Source organism: Pteropus vampyrus, unplaced genomic scaffold, assembly GCF_000151845.1.
Source record: "Pteropus vampyrus isolate Shadow unplaced genomic scaffold, Pvam_2.0 Scaffold2, whole genome shotgun sequence".
NCBI classification, from domain to species: domain Eukaryota; kingdom Metazoa; phylum Chordata; class Mammalia; order Chiroptera; family Pteropodidae; genus Pteropus; species Pteropus vampyrus.
This window is the reverse complement of record NW_011888783.1, coordinates 6,673,342-6,690,946: the sequence shown is the minus strand read 5'-3', so window position 1 is coordinate 6,690,946 and position 17,605 is coordinate 6,673,342.

The following is a 17,605-nucleotide window of genomic DNA, read 5'->3' as shown; positions in this document are numbered from 1 at the left end:
GGAGTAAGAGAGAATTCATTCTCTCTGCCTGTCCTCAACTTGGACATCAGTTTTCTCCTGCCTTTGGACCCAGACTGGAATTTATACCATTATTTCTCCTGGTTCTCAAGTCTTTAGACTCGGACTAGAACTATACTCTCTTGGGTCACCAGTTTATCAACTTTAGGTCCTGGAGCTTCTCAGCCTCCATAACCACATAAGCCAAATTCTTAGAATAAATTTATTTATATGTATATCTTCTATTGGTTCTGTTTCTCTGAAGAACCCAGAATACAAAAGGGTAGAAATTTGTCATGGTATTAAGAGGTAATAATAGTATTCTGGGCAAACAACATGTACAGGGGAACAGAAAAGAACTCAAATAAATTCAGAGAGCTAAAGTAAATTTGTTGGACAGCGCAGAAAGTAGATGTAGGTGTACAGAGGAAGAATCTGCATATGTGGGCAATAATCTGACAGTAAGGCTCCTGACTTTATACCAAGAAGGAAATGAGAGGCTAGAGGATTTTAAATAAAATTGTAAAGTGATACAAGGGCTATTACTATACCATTACTTTGGCAACTGCAAGAAAAATGCTTTGTAAGAGCAAAAGGATTTACTGCTAAATATTGTTTAATATCAACTGTCTTGAGCTCTGTGACATTTAACAAGGAAGATGATGACGCATTTAGTCAAAAGTGCATGGGCTTGGAATCAGGCAGACTCAAGTTTAACGCTACCTGGTAAACGTGTTATAAGAAATAGTTTGTATGTAAAGCTTCTAGCACAGTGTAGTATTACAAATAATATGTGCTCAAAGTAAAACTTAGCTCTTTTTCTTTTTTCTTCTCTGAACAACAAAATAAATAGATAGCATGAGTTTATTTGAGAACAAGAGAAAAGAAAAATGAATTGGTTGAACTCTAGAGTTTGAAAACTAACTTGATATTGCTCATATTCTTTGTGAACAATTATGCCCTGTGAAAGTAATAGCCAACAAATTCTGAATGTGTAGTCAACAAACTCTGAGTAATGCTAGCCCAAGTGCTTGCTGGTATACACTAACCGAGTCTGAGAAATGTGCAGCAGAATGTTTAATGAAGATAATAATACTAAGCGTCACTATTAATTTTGAGAAACATTGACAATTCATAATAAAAGGAGAAGGAAATATTTTAGTATTGAAATTATTTGACTCTATATTAACTACCTGTCTATTTCTTACATCATATTCACTTTTTCATGAAATGTTTGTCTCTTAACAAGAAGTTTGAATTTCATAATTCAATACATCATATTCATGCCCTGTGATTCCCCACAGGCAACCATTTATTCTGCATGATTAGTTTTTTTAAAAATCTGGCAATATATTTAAGAAAATTGGTTTAAGGAATGACAGGCTGAAATCATGAACAAAACTTTCACGAAATGAAAATCTGAAGAAGACAAACTTCATTTGATAATTTAAGACACAAAAGAATAAAAACAATTTGTTTAAAAATAATGAAATAATCTATATCAAAGTTTTTAAATAAATAGTGGCGGGGGGGTTGTATAATTGAGAAGCTAATTCACTTTCGTGTTACTTAAGTGTTTCAGTTACTAATCATTCTCTAGAATTTTCACTCTAGACTTTTTTTTTAATCAGACTTCATTTATATCGCTACGTTCTTTCCTTATTTTCCTTCAATTTGAACTATAAAATTAACAAATACAGATGTATTGATTGCCATACTATATATTAAGACTTCCAGAGTCATAAAACTGCTGGTACCACTTCCTAATTCTAGGTACTTTTTTCATTTTCTTCTTGCTCTTATTTCCCTTAATTTCATTTGACATTTTACATTTAAAAAATAGAATTCTTCTACTGCTGTTTAGTAAATATCCATGCTGGTTAATATGTTCAAGTAAAGACATAGATTCTTCGAGGGCTTGAAGCTCTACCCAGCTCACAGAACAAGTTCGATGTACAGTAGCAAGCTCTGACCCCTTATGGACGGGCACTATAGCCCCAGGTCATATAAACTAAATGTACTAAGGGTTAGCAAATATCACTAAAATATTTATTAAACTATAATTTCTCATGAGTAGGAGATTACAGATAAACATTTTAACTTAAACTTGATTCCATAATCTTTCCAGCCATCTATTATTGGATTTTTAAAAAATAATTTCTCATTATTACAGTCTAGAAATTAGCCATGCTATCTAGAAACTAATATATAACTGGTATTACATGCTCATTTTAAATATCAGTAACTGGAAACATACTGACTGAAAATAATTATCCAGGAATTCTTGACAAATATCATTTAATCTTAGTATAATCAGACATTTCCTGCCTTTGTGGTTACCTAAAACCATAACGAGAAAATATTAATTTTTGAGTTTTTAAGCCTTTACACAGGAACTACAATCAGCTTTCTGGTCTCCAACTTGACAACTGAAAATCTTGAGCCTTCTCAGTCTTCATAGTTGCCCGAGCCAATTCATTATAATAAATATCTTTATTGTATATATAATTAATAAGTATGTATACATCCTATTGGTTCTTTTTCTCTGGAGAACCCTAACTAATATACAGTTCAATGGGTATAAAGTTTCAGTGATGCAAAGTAAAAAAGTTCTAGAGCACTGCTACAAAACATTGTGCTTATAACTAATAATACTGTACTGAACACTTAAAAGGTTAAGAGGATAGCTCTCATGTTATGTGTTTTTTACCACAATAAAAAAAAAGGAAAGGAAAAAAGAATTTTCCTAGTTAGGGCCAATATATTTTGAGCAATGGTAGTCACTGAAATAAGCTTACAGTTACTGAAATAAGTTTAATAACACTCTTGAAGATAACACTCACTTGAATATAGAAGTTCTGATGTTTCTAAATTGTCTCACTTTGTTGAAATTTAAACTAAATTATATTTAAACTAAATTATATTTTACTATTTATGGGTTTCATCACTAGGAAATAAGGAGTTTTTCATAGGCATTGATGTTTTAAGATTGGATATTGGAATGGATATCACTACTAAATTGTAGGAAGTGTTTTTATAAGCAGGCAGCAACCATTCGCTATGTAGTTGTCAGTGCCAGATCCAGTGTAAACATGCGAGTTTCAGTTTTAATATTTAAAGTCATCACCAGAATCACAAACACATCACAAGTTATTATACCTGTGAAACCTTGAAAGTGTAACCTGAGAGTCTTTCCAGCCTGAAATGAATTATAAGAAATGAAGTAAATTACAAATATGTCCCCAGCCTCAGGTTAGAAAGCTCATGAATTACTATACCAAAAGAGCCCCAGAGCCCTAGATATTATGTAAATCTCATCTACTTTCTTGTTATGCATAGAACTATTTATAATATCAAAATAATGTGATATTTGGGATTTTTCCTTATAATTTCGTATTCGTAATAGTTATAGTTTGCTTCTTAAACTACCCTTGAGAAAAAACACACATTAACGTGATCATAATGAAGTCACTGGAGGTCTACCGTTGCTTAGGAACATCAAAGAATTCTAGCATGGATTGAGGATTTATTATCATATGAGCCATTGAAATCAGCAACTGGGTGCTTTTCTTTTGATTAGATGCTATATATCAATGTGGCAGCTCTAATACTTCCCAGTTAGGCTGATGAATGAAATCGATTTTATATTACATTACTTGATATCTGCTGTTTAATTTGGAAATAAAATTTTACCCTTATAAATCTGAAATTACAAACTATAGAAATATAAATACAACATAACAAGTCATTGTTTTCCTAGTGTAAATATATTTACTATTTTCTAGGTTTTGCTCACTTTCATGCTTTTAGTTTTCCTTCTCACTTTGCCTCTTTATCAGGGAAAACCGAATTAACACATTTCTCAAAGACTATTGATGCATGAGCACTTACTCAAAGAGCCATTACTAATTTCTAACATATGTGCCATGGCGATTTATGTTTACACTTGTAGAAATAAATGGCTCAGGTTTCAGATTTTCATGAAAAAGATAAGCCTCCCAACCAGAATTTTATTATGCATAGTATTAATTTTAAAAGCGCCATCTTAATATGAAAAAAAAATACATTTCAACCATCTGCTTTGTCAGCTAACCTTTACAGTGCGTGCTGAACCATTTTTCTCAGATTAGCTCAACTTATTAGTCAGTTTTAGAGGAATACAGCTCATCTTGTGTTCCATTTAAAACTTATTGATTGATGCAGAACATAGAATGTGTCACTAGACTAACAAATTGTTCCCACTCTCTCCTTTGTATTTTATGTATCATTATGATGAAGGGGAGGTAGAAAAAAAAGCGGGGGAGAAGAACTGTTGGCTATATTATGAAGTCAAACTCTGAGAAAACAAAGGGAAATTAATGTGTCCTATTTGATTTCAAATATCAGATTATTAGAATAAGATAAAGAACAATTTGCCACATTGCTTAGAAATTCACTCAGGGGGCATATCAAATACAACACTAGGTGCAAGCCTAAAAATAATGACTTTTTCATATTATAGTTTAAAGGTTTTTCTAATAATCAAGAAACTATATCAGATCATTCTGACACAAAATGATTCATTCTTACCTCCAGAGAATATAATTTCATTAACAGGTAGTTCATTTATTTGATCAGTTAGCAAATATTTACCATATGCTAGATACTATTCTAGGTGCTGATAATAAAGCTGGGAACAATGCAGACAAAAGTTCCTGCCCTCCTAGAGCTTTTCTTCTAGTAGGAAAGACAGGCAAAAAATAAGTAGACAAATAACACAATATGAGGTGGAGAGAAGTTCTTCAAAGAGAAATAAGACAAGAATGGAATACAGAATTATGTAGGAAAGCTTTAACTTTTAGGGTAAGAAAAGCTTGTCTGAAGAGATGACATTGGAGCAGAGGCCCAAATAAAGTAAGGGAATGAGTCTCATGAATATCTGGGGTAAACACATTCCGAGGAGTAGGAGCAGCAAGTGCAAAGGCCCTGAGAAAAGAGTGTGCCTGGCATGTTCAAAGACAGCAAGGAGATCAGTATGGTTAGTATACCATACTGATCAAGAAGAAGAGTAGCAAAAAGGATAGGTCAAAGAGCTAGCCAAGAGAAAAATCACATAAGTTCTATCATTTACAAAAATTCTAATTCTTTTATTGAAGGCAAAAAAAGAAATAGGTTTGGATGAAGGATTTCTATTTGAGGCATAAGATATCTCTTTCAACTCCAGGTAGAGAATTTCAAAATGACAGTTTGATAAATGAGTCTAGAACTCATAAGAATGGATGGAGTTATAAATATGAGTCAGTGCATTGATGGAAATCAAAGGCATGGGACTGGATGAAATGACCTGGGAATGGGTGTAACTAGAGAAGAAATGAAAAAAAATGGAGAAGTTAAGAGGAAATAAAAGCACAAGAGATTAAGGTGTGACCAGTGAGGTATGGGTAAAACCAGAAGGAAACAATATCCTATGTCAGGAAAAAAGTATTCAAGGTATGAGGACTAATTGTTGCTAAGTGATGCTAATAAAGTCAGGTAAGATGAGAACTGAGATTTGGCCATTGATTCAGGTAATTCAAAAGCCATTAATGACCATAGCAAGAGTGATTCTAGGGGAATAGAGAAAATGAAAAGCTTGTTGCAGTGTGTTCAAGAGAAATTGAGGTAAAAAAGTAGAAAAAGTGAAAGAGTTAAGAAAAATGGAGATAATAAATGAATTAAGACAAAGAGGATAAAAAAAAAAATAAGATTGGTACCTGTAGGGGAGGTCAGACAGGGTTATTTTAAAGGTGGCAAATATGTTGGCATGTTGTAAGCAATGGTCCAGTGGGGGAAAGGAAATTCTTAATAACGGAAAGGAAATAATTATAGAACCAAATTCTTTTAATAGGGTGGGATCCAGTATACAGGTACAGGTGTTGTTTCTTTCTTTTTTTAACTATCAGTTTCAAGGATACAGTACAGTGGTTAGACATTTGTATAGTTTATGGAACGATCCCCCTGATTGCTCTCTCTCCTCTGGCTCTGCACCTAGCCATGATGTCAATGTTAACTGCATTCCCTATGCCTTGCTCCCCATCCACGTGACCATCTATCAACTACTAATTTGTACTTCTTTACCTCTTCGCTGCTTTCTCCCAAAGTACTGTTTCTGATAAGAGCAGAGAGAATGGGCACATGGTAACAAGTGGTAAAGCAAGGTATGTGGTTATAGATATAGGAAGGTCCTAAATTTGCTGGTATAACTGAAAATTAAAGTACTTATTTTCTGGATGCTAGCGTATTTACTAATACTTGTCTGTGGCTATCAGTTAATTCTCTCCATTTAATTCCATGCAAATTGACCTGAGGATGTGGCCTGTATATGACCATCTATAGCTCATCAATTATCTATGTTCCATGGCTAAAAATTATATCCCATGTGAAAGAGATGTCATTGAGCAAATGCAAACCAGAGGTCCCATTATGAAATCTCATAATAAAAGTAAATGGGTTAGTGAGAATCTATCACTATCAATCTCTATGTACCTCCATCTTTTAGTAACTATAGCCCGTTTCTTATAGGCTCAGCTGCATCCACTCCCTGCATCAGAGAAAGTTTTGTTTAACCAACACTATGTTAAGAGTTCCTTCTGCGGTAATAAATGAGGGTTAGAGATAGGGGACTGGTCCCTTCCCGTACTCAGACCGATGTACAGGAGATAGGAGAAGGCAGGGTAGGAAGGAGTAGAGAAGTGTGGAAAGGAAGAATCTCAATCCCTGGGTATCTAAAGTAAGCATTAAGTAGCAACCTTACTACCTGCTGCACAGCCCAGGTCTCTGATTCTCCACATCTGGAAAGCTGTCTTCTGATTCTTCCAACCAGCAAACAGAGTACATGGCCAGGCCTTACCTAGTTTCTTCCACCCCCTATTCCAGGCACTATCCCCCTGATCCACCATGAATGTCTACAAGAGGTAATAATTGCCTAGAAACATTAATTCTAAATCTGGTTTCAATGCTGACTATCAAAGCTGACCTACATTAATCAAATTTTTTTCTTCCCCTATGCTTCAACCAGCACCTCTGCCTTTGATTATTTGAGCTACTGGCTCCTTCCAGAGAATGCTAGCCTACTCATCTGGTTTATTTTTTTCTACATCATCACCACCCACTTCTAGTCTTCTGTCTTTGTTCTTCTACACCATTCTAAATTCACTCTCCCTTTCTTATGCCCAGTTTGCCACTGACGATGACAGTCATTTCTATTGGAAATAGGTCAAGGCCCTTTATGATTAGTTCTCTAACTGCCTCTCCCTTAAACCTTAAAACAGTCCATTTACTATTTTCCTTCTGCCATCCTGAATAGCTTTGGAGTTGCATAAATCTGTCCTGTTATTTCATAATCTTTTGCCTCTTCAAAAGATACCCTTCCTTCCTATTATGACATGTCTATTTCCTCATACATCTAAATCAAATTCAACTCTCAACTCTTCTAGGACTCCATCTCTCAAAATCCAGACCTGTGGTTCTCAAACTCGGCTACACATTAGAATCACCTAGGAAGCTATAAAAATAAAACTGAGGCCTAGGACCCACTTTCGGAGATTCTGGCTTAATTGGTCTAGGGTGTCACCTGGACAGAGGGATTTTTAGCAGGCAAATCTAATGTGCAGCTAAAGTTGAGAACTACTGCCCTGGATGATATGAATTCCTCCTATTACAACTCCGTATCACTTCCCTCATCATCAGAACTTCTTGCCTTGAACATTTAATTGTCCGTGGACCATATTTTATTAGACTTTGCATCCCCAGTGCCTGCTTCGGAAAATAGAAAAATGTTTAACACACAGGTTTTGTGTAAATGAAGGAATAAAATTATTTCATGTTTATAGATGAATGTTTTTACTGACTAATGAGATAAGGAAACTTGAAGGATCTGGGGGGGAAAAATACATAAATAGAGAGTACAGGAAATGGTGTATTTGGAGGTGGTTGCATGATGCAAGCAAGGGATGTTTGGAGCCAGGAAAAACTTAGAATGATTCATAAGCTGCACATAAAATAAAATCAGCAGATCTTTTACAAAAGTAACAGTATGAAATAACTGACAGCCACACTTTTTCCCCAATGTCCTAAAAGTGTCAACACAAGTGAATCTCTAGAACTACTCTGGTAACTGCTGTTTCATAACTCTGATGATTAGATAACATGTCAGCACTTTTAAACTTTATCTTACATATTTGATACGAAATTATGAAATTGTTTTTAAGTTAGTGGCATCTAATGCTCTTTATGTTACTAAAGTACCTGTATTCCCTTCACTTAATTATCCACAATTCATCTTCTTACTTATTTGAAAGTAAACATAAGATAAAAAGGCAAAATTTTAAAAACCCAAGTACTTAAAGTAAGCATGAAAATAAACTCTGGTGAGCACTAGGAGACGATATAATCTAATGCCTAACATTATTTTACTGGAACATTCTCCAATTTTGGCATGTTTAACCTTGGGCAAATATTTACTATAAATTCAATGATCAGATTAAATAATATACACCAATTTTGCAAAACAAATAAAACCGAATTTCAAGTTCATGTGTAGGCATATAATATATTATATTTTAAAATGTGTAATGGCAGTTAAAATAAGAAATCAAAGCATTTGGAGTACATGTTATTTTCAAATTGAAGAGAAAGAAAAGAATTGTAAGAACAGCTGGCCCTGCCATTAAAGTTATAATCTCCAAAACTGACAGTAAAAATTCAACAGAAATCTATTAGTTTTCAGAAGACCTGCAGTTGAAACTGTTCCTTTTTTAAGATGTTTTAAAAATTTCTGATTTATTAGAGTATAGGGATGTTACAAAATTGGCCACAGTGAAAATAACACTATTTACAGAAGGGCTTTAGGAAGTGTACTACCATACCGAAGCTAAAAAAGAAAACAGATCATTTTTATCTATATAAGTCAAAGTTGATTTGTTCTTTTCTGTTTTGATAAAATTGGGTATTATTTTTGTTGTTGCTGCTGGTTCTTTCACTTTTTAAAATAGGAGATGAACACAAATACCTAAGTTTGTATTACTATTGCCAACTCTCTAGTAGGCAATTTCCACATTCCACTCATAACTTAGGAAAGGGAAATAGTCTTGCCTAATAATATGTCTTTAGGATGGAGGCTTATTTCGATGCTTGAGATCATGGACAATAAACAAATATTTACAGGCGCCATTCAGGTAATATAAGGGAGGGAAGCTGGCCACTAAAACAGAGAATGCTGGGAGCTAAGGAGAATTGCCAATCTCATGTGCAATATAAAGGCATTCAGTTTTTTCTTTTTTACTATTATTATTATGCTGTCTACCATTTGGTCTCTACTTTAAATTTAATATTTTATATAATGGTTTTCCCTTATAAAATTGGTCAAGAAGTCACACACCATAAACTTTGGTTTAGATATATTCCTTAGTCCTAAGAAAACTACATCCACTGGCAAAATTGCACAGTTGACATACCTAAGCACACAATAGCACAAATTTTTTCTTGTTGCAACATATTTCCTTAGATTTACCCATTACCTAATAAACTTTGCATTGGAAGAAAATTTAGAAATTAAAGTGAATATTTACTGACTACCTAATATTTCCAGATTTCATACTAGAATTATTTCATACATTAGCTCATTTAATTTTCACAATACAATTATAAAGTAGGTTTTTAACTTCAAGGTACTCATGCTAGAACTGAAAATACAGATATTAAGTGACTTACTCAAGATCACACTAATCTAATAAACAACAGATTTAGGACTGGAACTAATGTTTTTCTGTCTTATTTCAGTCTCTTTCTTGAACATCATTTTTAAAAAATTTATCCTTGTTTTAGAGACAAAAAAGGGTCCATTTGCCTGGGTGCATCTAAGCCAATAAAGGGATATGTGCGGGTTTTTGCAACAAAGAATGTAAGGTTTATTAGAGAGTTGCAAGTCTGAGAGACACAGGCAAGCTACTATTCAAAGGCCTGTCTCCCCAGGTGTCTCTGGAGGACAGATTCTATAGGAAAAAATCAATAGTCATGGAAACTAAGAGAGTTGGAGTTATGGGTGCTACTGATTGAATGATTGGAGGGGATGAGGTAATTGATCATTGTGCCCAGTTCTGGAATCAGCCATGGCGCCATTCCCTCCGGTCCCGCAGCCAGTGGAGTTGTTGTCCTGCCTTGATGGGCCTGGGGCTGAACATATCTAAAGTCAAGATGTTGTCCTTAACCTAAAGTCCAACTGAAACCTATTGTCCTCATGATTATAGACCTGAGGCTTGTTAAACTTAAGTCCTGAGGCTTAATGATAAAGGAACAGGCATATAGAGGATAAGGGCAGAAAGAGGCAAGTGAGTCACAATGCCATCCATTATCTGGGCAAAATCATCTTGAATCAAAGAAAAAAACTATTAAAGAAATGAAGGTTGTCTGCGGTTACATCCTTAATAAACCATTGTGGTTATCATAATGGCATTAATGTTTATTGAAAAGTGTGTATAGTCACTAGTAATAAATGTTGAACAGTAATACATTAAACTGACAACAAAATACACACAAAAGAAAAAGAAAAGTGTTCATAGGTATATTCTGAACTTCATTGACCAAAATAGTCTTCACTGACGTTGCTTTATTTGATAATTTCTCTGTGGAAATACTGAATGGTGAAATATTTTTACAATATATCAATAAAGTTTCTTTTCAGCTAATTGACATAAGGCAAACAAACTTTTATTTAGAAAAGTAACATAATTTTACTGATGGAAATATCATAATTATGTTCCCTTGTGGAAAATAACTAAGAGTAACATTTGGCATCACAGAACACTCTGCATGTGAAATTTTTATTAAAATATTATTCTGGATAAGAGGTATTTGTCAATCTCATACAAATATCATAGGAATAATTCTCAAATCAATTAAATACTGCTTATTTAAAAAATAATTGCTGTACATTGCCAATTCAGAATAAGATCTCAATATTCTCACAATTATGCCTGAAAACATCTGGACAACACACATTTAAATGTGGCTAAAAGCCTGTTAATACTTTTATTTCAGGAAAGCATCACCTTGATCATTCAGATTTGTGTGTAACTATTGAGAGATGCCTCTAGAACATTGGATCTATTTCACACTTGAAAAAATTTTTTTGAATGTTTCATCATTTTTTCTCTTAGAATGTTTCAGTGTCTAAGAGGTATTCCCAAGTGATAATTTAAGCACATATAGAGAAAAATATATATATATATATATTATTAAATGCAGGTATAGATAATGATCTCCAAATAACCTTAAATAGATGATATATGTGGGTTAGAAGAGCAAAAGAGTGAAGACTATAGCACTTGTTTCCTGGTTTTGTCACTATCAGATCCAGAGAGAGGAGTGTTTTATGTAATTAAACACACATTCATAAACACACACATACATATTTTAAAAGCCTAGAATGACACCTCCACCCTGCCCTTTGCTATATAGGAAGTTGGCCTTTGTACAAATCCAGATTTTTAGCTCAGAGAGATATCTCATCAAAGGATCATGTATTTTCCCCTATAGACATTCCTGTTATTTGGATGATACTTAAAATGAACTTCTTTCCCACTCCCTTGCCTCTCTGGGGTTAAAAAGCTTTGCTGCGATGACAACAGCCATTCCAATTCTTCCTGTTGCTTTAAGTCCAGACAATATATTGCTAAATTCACTGTGCCTCTCTTACTTGCTAGAGGTTACAGAGGCATTTATTATGCATGTGTGACTAGGCCAGTGCAACAAAGAGTTGTTGCTATTATGAGAAGCAATCACTGACTTTGTGCAAGAACTATAAAACTGACTCATACTAAGAAACAGAGATTAACATTTCCATGAAAAAATAAGTAGGAACCAGGCTGCATGGTGCTGCCTATGAACCTCATCCTTAGAGTTTTCTTCTTCCTGCTTCTCCCAGAAATGTCCCTCAAGCTATTGTATGATTTGTCTCTTTCTTCATGTTCTCCCTTCCTACTCACTCCTCTACCTACTGCAGTATGGTTTGTGCCAACCATGTTTTACATGTTGTTCTTAAAGTCACCAAAATCTTCTAACTCCCACGTCCAATAGTTTTTCTCTATAGCCCCCTTTCTTTAACTCTCTGAAGTATGTTATGACATTGTTGAGTAATCCTCTGCTAAACTTCATGACATAAATCTTTTTTTTACTCACAACCTGTCTTGGATGACTTTCTCTCTTCTGAGTCCTCTTCTTCTGCTAACCTGATAAATATTTCTTTTCTCAAGATGTCAATCCTCTTCTCTTTTTTGTTATTATTTCTCCCTGGTCAACACAATTTTCTTCCTGACTTTCATTAACATGAATATTGATATGATTTTAAAAACTCTATCCTAAGCCCAAATCTCATTTTTGAGCTTCAGAACTGTGCTTCCACTAGTCCACTAAAAATTTCCACACAAATGCCTTGCAAAAAATAAATCAAACTCAGAATAACCACAACTGTCCTGCACTTCAGTTCATAGTGTCACTCTCCACTCAATCTCATCCCTGGGTCTCTCTTCTCTCTACTCCTGATTGTGTAGTTAGGCATCAGATTCTATTTACTCTATTTTCAAATTGTCTCTTAAATCTATCCATGCTTCTCCCTATTTCCTCATCATTACTTGTCCCACCATCTTGCCTATATTATTGAATATTCTCCCCAATCTATCCTACCTTCAGAGTTATCTAATTAACATATGAATTGTTCCTTTTAAAAATCTCCTTTTAAAAATCTCAAATGTTTGTCAGTAACCTACAAGATTAAATTCAACAATCTTTGCTTACAGAACTCATTGTAACCTAGTCACAATTTAGCTTTTCAGATTCATCCCCTACGACTCCACTAGCATATGCTTTTAAATTCACTCATACCAAAGTATTTCTTCTTTTCCAACCAGGATTTTCATTCCCCACTTTTACCTTTGTTTATTCCCTTCCTCTGCCCAAACCGTCTTTGCTACATTTCTCTGGAAAGATCATTTTTTTTAATGTTTAAGATAAACATTGTTTTCTCTTCTCTGGAGTATTCACAGATGCTTTCTCTAGCATAGTTAGTTGTTCACTCATCTGTCTTCCCTCAGTATGTTAAATATACCAGTAGTAGAGTAGTAAAACATAAGGTATTACATTGTGTTCATTGGATGTATTTTCACCTCCTCTCTCAGACTGTGACCTTCCTAGGGAAAGGAATCTGGCTTGTCTTTTATTCCTAGTACTTGGGTCTGCTAAACGAGACATATCAGGAATTCAGTGTTTGTTAAATAAATGAATGAATAAGTTAACAAAAGTTTGAATTCACTATCTCTTCTATCTCTTTCTCCTTCCTTCTCTCAACATTAAACTTGTCACAAGTTTCTATTTTTTTTCCTTCAAATTGTTTCCTCAACCCATTCTACTTTCTTTTCCCCATTTTCATTGCCTTGCCAGAAAACTTGGATGCAAGGGACACAAAATTCTATAAGCAAGGGACGTAAAAATAAAAATTAAAAAAAAAACATTTTCAATATTTTTTAATACTATATGAGAGTTAGGGCAGAGAAGAAAAGACTTAATGCCTTAACACTGACACTTGGATAGATTCTGTATTTGACTATCAAAACTAAATGAGCAATAAAATGATCATTAGAATCTCAACATGGTATTTTTGTGGCCCATTGAAAGTTCTGGATTATCTAGTAACTGGATATACAATTACATTTTATGTTTAGTTATTCTAATATATCTAACTTTCATCATTTTTCTAAGTTGACTACACTACCATGTCTTTAGGAACCATCAAACAACACATTTTTGACCAAGTCAAATCAGTTGCCATTTTAATGAATTTCTAATATTTGCTAGCTCATAACTTTGTTTTTGTGTGTTTGTACATTTGCATGTGTGTTGAACACCATTAATTATATTCTATTGTTGATAGAACTAATGTCATAAAAACTTAAGTAGGGGCAAATCCCAGAGTACTCTACACACTTCCTTTTTAAAATTACAGAATTGTAAATGATGTATAGGAAGCATCTAATTTCATGGCTTCAAATGACAGAATCAAATTTCTGTCCCAAGTGGAAGATTTTTTTCCACGTTTACACAGGTAAAGTACAAACTGTAATCCAGTTTGCCCATTCACTACATGCTGAAACTGGTGGATTTGTTAAATAAGTGCCTCATGCCATTGGTGTTAAGCATGACACAAGAAAAAAACAGAGCATTTATGTAAAGCAGATTCAAAATAAACTTTTAGCCAAATACCACACTCATTTTCAAAATTTTGCAAAAGAGGAAATTGTTTACCTTTAATTCATTAATAAATTAAGGAGAAATTATGGAACTCACTTAACCTATTCAAATGGTCAGCAAACAAAAAATAAAAACCTAATTGTGCAAGACAATATCAGTTTATTCAACCGAGTTCACTCATTTTTTTTAAACTTCTGTTAATATAGTATTTATCTGTCTACATAGTATTGTAGCCTATGCTCTAATCTACATTTCTGCACTTTTGTAATTAGAAAATAAGAATGGCTACATTTTCCATATAATATCGTCCTATATTTTGTGCTGAATTCTAGGTTAAAATTTTATCTAAGATTTTTGCTTGCAATATTGAGTAATAGGCACTGGATTAACTATCCTACTTTTAAAAACTATAAAACTAAACAAAATATATGGATCAAAATGTTCCATTTTTGATGACAGCACAGAACTGCAATTCATGAGAAGGGAAACCAATGAGGTGATTCCCACAATCACCCAGACTTTTGGTCTGGAGGCAAACTACTGCACAAAGATGTGGAGCCCAGGTAGAACAAACACAGCAGGCTCCTTTTTGTAGAAATTGACAAAGCTGTTGTAAACTTTATATGTGAGTGAAAAAGATACAGAATAGCCAAAATAATCTTGAAAAATAAAAACAAAGTTGGAGGATTCGCATTACCTGATTTCAAAACTTACTATAAAAATTACAGTAATCAAGACACTGTGGTAATGGCTTAAGAATAGACAGATAGATCAATGGATTTGATGCCTGACAGCTTGTCTGGGAAGGAATCCAAAGAGGGACCCCAATCAGAAGCTCCAGTGACCAGGTTCTTGTCCTATGCCACAAGAAAGAATTCAGCAAACAGCAGGCAGGAAAAGCGCAAATTTTAATAAAGCGAAAGTACACCCTTAAAAGAAATGCAGGAAGCTCAGAGAGAGAGTCTGCCCCAAACTGTTTGAATCATGGGCTTTTGTTTTCTTGGGGGTGGGGGTGTCTCAAGGCTATCCAGCCTGCCTCCTGGTCTTGGCCTGTTTCCTATGTCACCTGGAGAGGGGGAGGCAGCCCAAGTCCATCTATCCAGTCTCCTGGCCTTGGCTTCTTTCTCATGCTGGGGTCTCATACTTGAAATCAAAACAGAGAGAGGGCTGAGTTAGGGAAGAGGGAGAAATTTCAGAACGGCAGGAAGAGGACTGAGTAAGGGGCTGAGGAAAAATTCTAGAGCCGCATCTTGGACTAACTACCCTGCCTCAGAATAGAATAGAGAGTATAGAAGTAGACACACAGTTATATGGTCAATTGATTTTTACAAAGGCATCAAAGTACTTCAATGGAGAAAGGAAAGTCATTTCAACAAATAATATTGGAAAGACGATATCTGCGTGAAAAATATTAACTTGAGGTATGTTTCTCACAATACTCAAAAATTAATTTGAGAAGGATGATAGATCTAAACACAAAAGCTATTATTATTGGGTTTTAGGAATTCTTTGTATATTCTGATAAGTTATTTTTTAAATAAGTAGTTCATGTATTGTCTCAAATCTATAAATGACTATTCATTTCTTTAGTGGTGTCTTTTTGATAAGCAGAAGTTTTCAATTTTTATGAAGTCTAATTTTTCATCTTATTCTTTTATGGTTTGAGCTTTCTGTGTCTTGTCTAAGAGATTTTTGACCCCAAGATTGCAAAGATATTCTCTATGTTCTCTTTGCTGTATAGAGGCTCAAATACAAAATGTGTGTAATGACTACTCCAATATCTTCTTTAGTGGGTATTTTCTAAATAAATGATTTACCAAAGGTTGCTAAAAACATTAACTAACACTTCTAGACCAGACCATTTTTGAAGGGGCACAAAAGATAGATACAAATCTTCTCTTACTTTAAATACAATGTCTCAAAGTTTGATCCAGAGAGAAAAAATAAGTAACAGGATATCTTGCTCAATTTTCTTGCATTCCTTAGGAACAGGCGATATAGAGCATTAAAATAAAACTTAAAAAAAAAAAATCAAGAACAAATTAATTTTGACCCACGTGACATTGTTTGTCAAAAAAAAAAGAAAAAAAGCGTTAAGTTTCTATAGAACTGTTTCACCAATATTGTATTTTCAATCCAGCACCATGATGAAATTATGATAGATTTTTGTCATCTGTTTCTGATAAAGTGCCCTTTATCTGATCATTTAAATTACAGAAAACACTACCCAAATCTATTAAGTTATACAAGCTACACCTTGTACGAAATTTAAGGAAATCATCATATGCTATAGCCTGGCTTGACATAGAAAAAAATAGAACTTGGGTGTGCATCGAGGCATTGCCTTTTAAGGCAGTAGGTAGAACATTGAGTGCTGGCCTGGCCACTTCCCTAGCTGATGGAGCTTCTCCCTTAGTTTCTTGTCTACATTCTAACACTGTGGGTACTACATTGATCATCAGACCAAGGGCATATCTCTGTGAAAAACTAGAAATTTGGAAAAACTATAGCCATATATATATACCCATTCTGATGGCACATAACCTTTGCATTTCTGACTGCTGATTCATCAGAAAATCAACGAGAAAGCTACATGAGCCAAATAAGATTCACAATGTGTACAAATCCATAAACGTCAACCAGCCTTTTAAATCTATTAGTAAATGCCCAGACTTGTACTAGGTTTTGGGAATACAGAGATAAATGGAACAAAACTTAAACCCCCAAATTGAAATTATTCTCAAATATTCTGAATAAAGCCAATTTAACTGGTGCATGACCCACAGCCAATCTTTCTGACTCTTGACTTACAAATTTTCGGAACACTATGTATTAACCATCTTTAGCAAGAGAGAGAGATTATTGTAAAGTAGAATCCATCTGTGCCTTATGTCTATAATATTGCAATATTTTTGTTAATGAAAGTATACATTGCTGAATACTATTGGATTAAATGAGCAATCCCAAATTGATAAATCATTGATAAAATGACATCAAAATATTGTGATTTTTAATTTAAAATCAAGAGTAGCTGCAATTTAGAAATCACAAATAAAAGATGAAAATATCCTTCCTGAAATAACTGGGAATTACAACTAAAAAATACTGAGGGGAAAAAAAGAATTCTAAGAGGAATATAAAATGTAATAATAGCATGATAGAGTTAAGATAAAATTTCGGTAATCTTCATTACTCATTTTATAAGCAAATCTTTGCCTTTATAAAAAATTTATTTTGAAGGTCTTACATGTTCTAGGCACTATACTACGTGCTATAAGTCTAATGGTGAGCGCAAATATCAATAATAAGTATGACATCATGGCGCAACCACTCTAATAGGAGAAACATA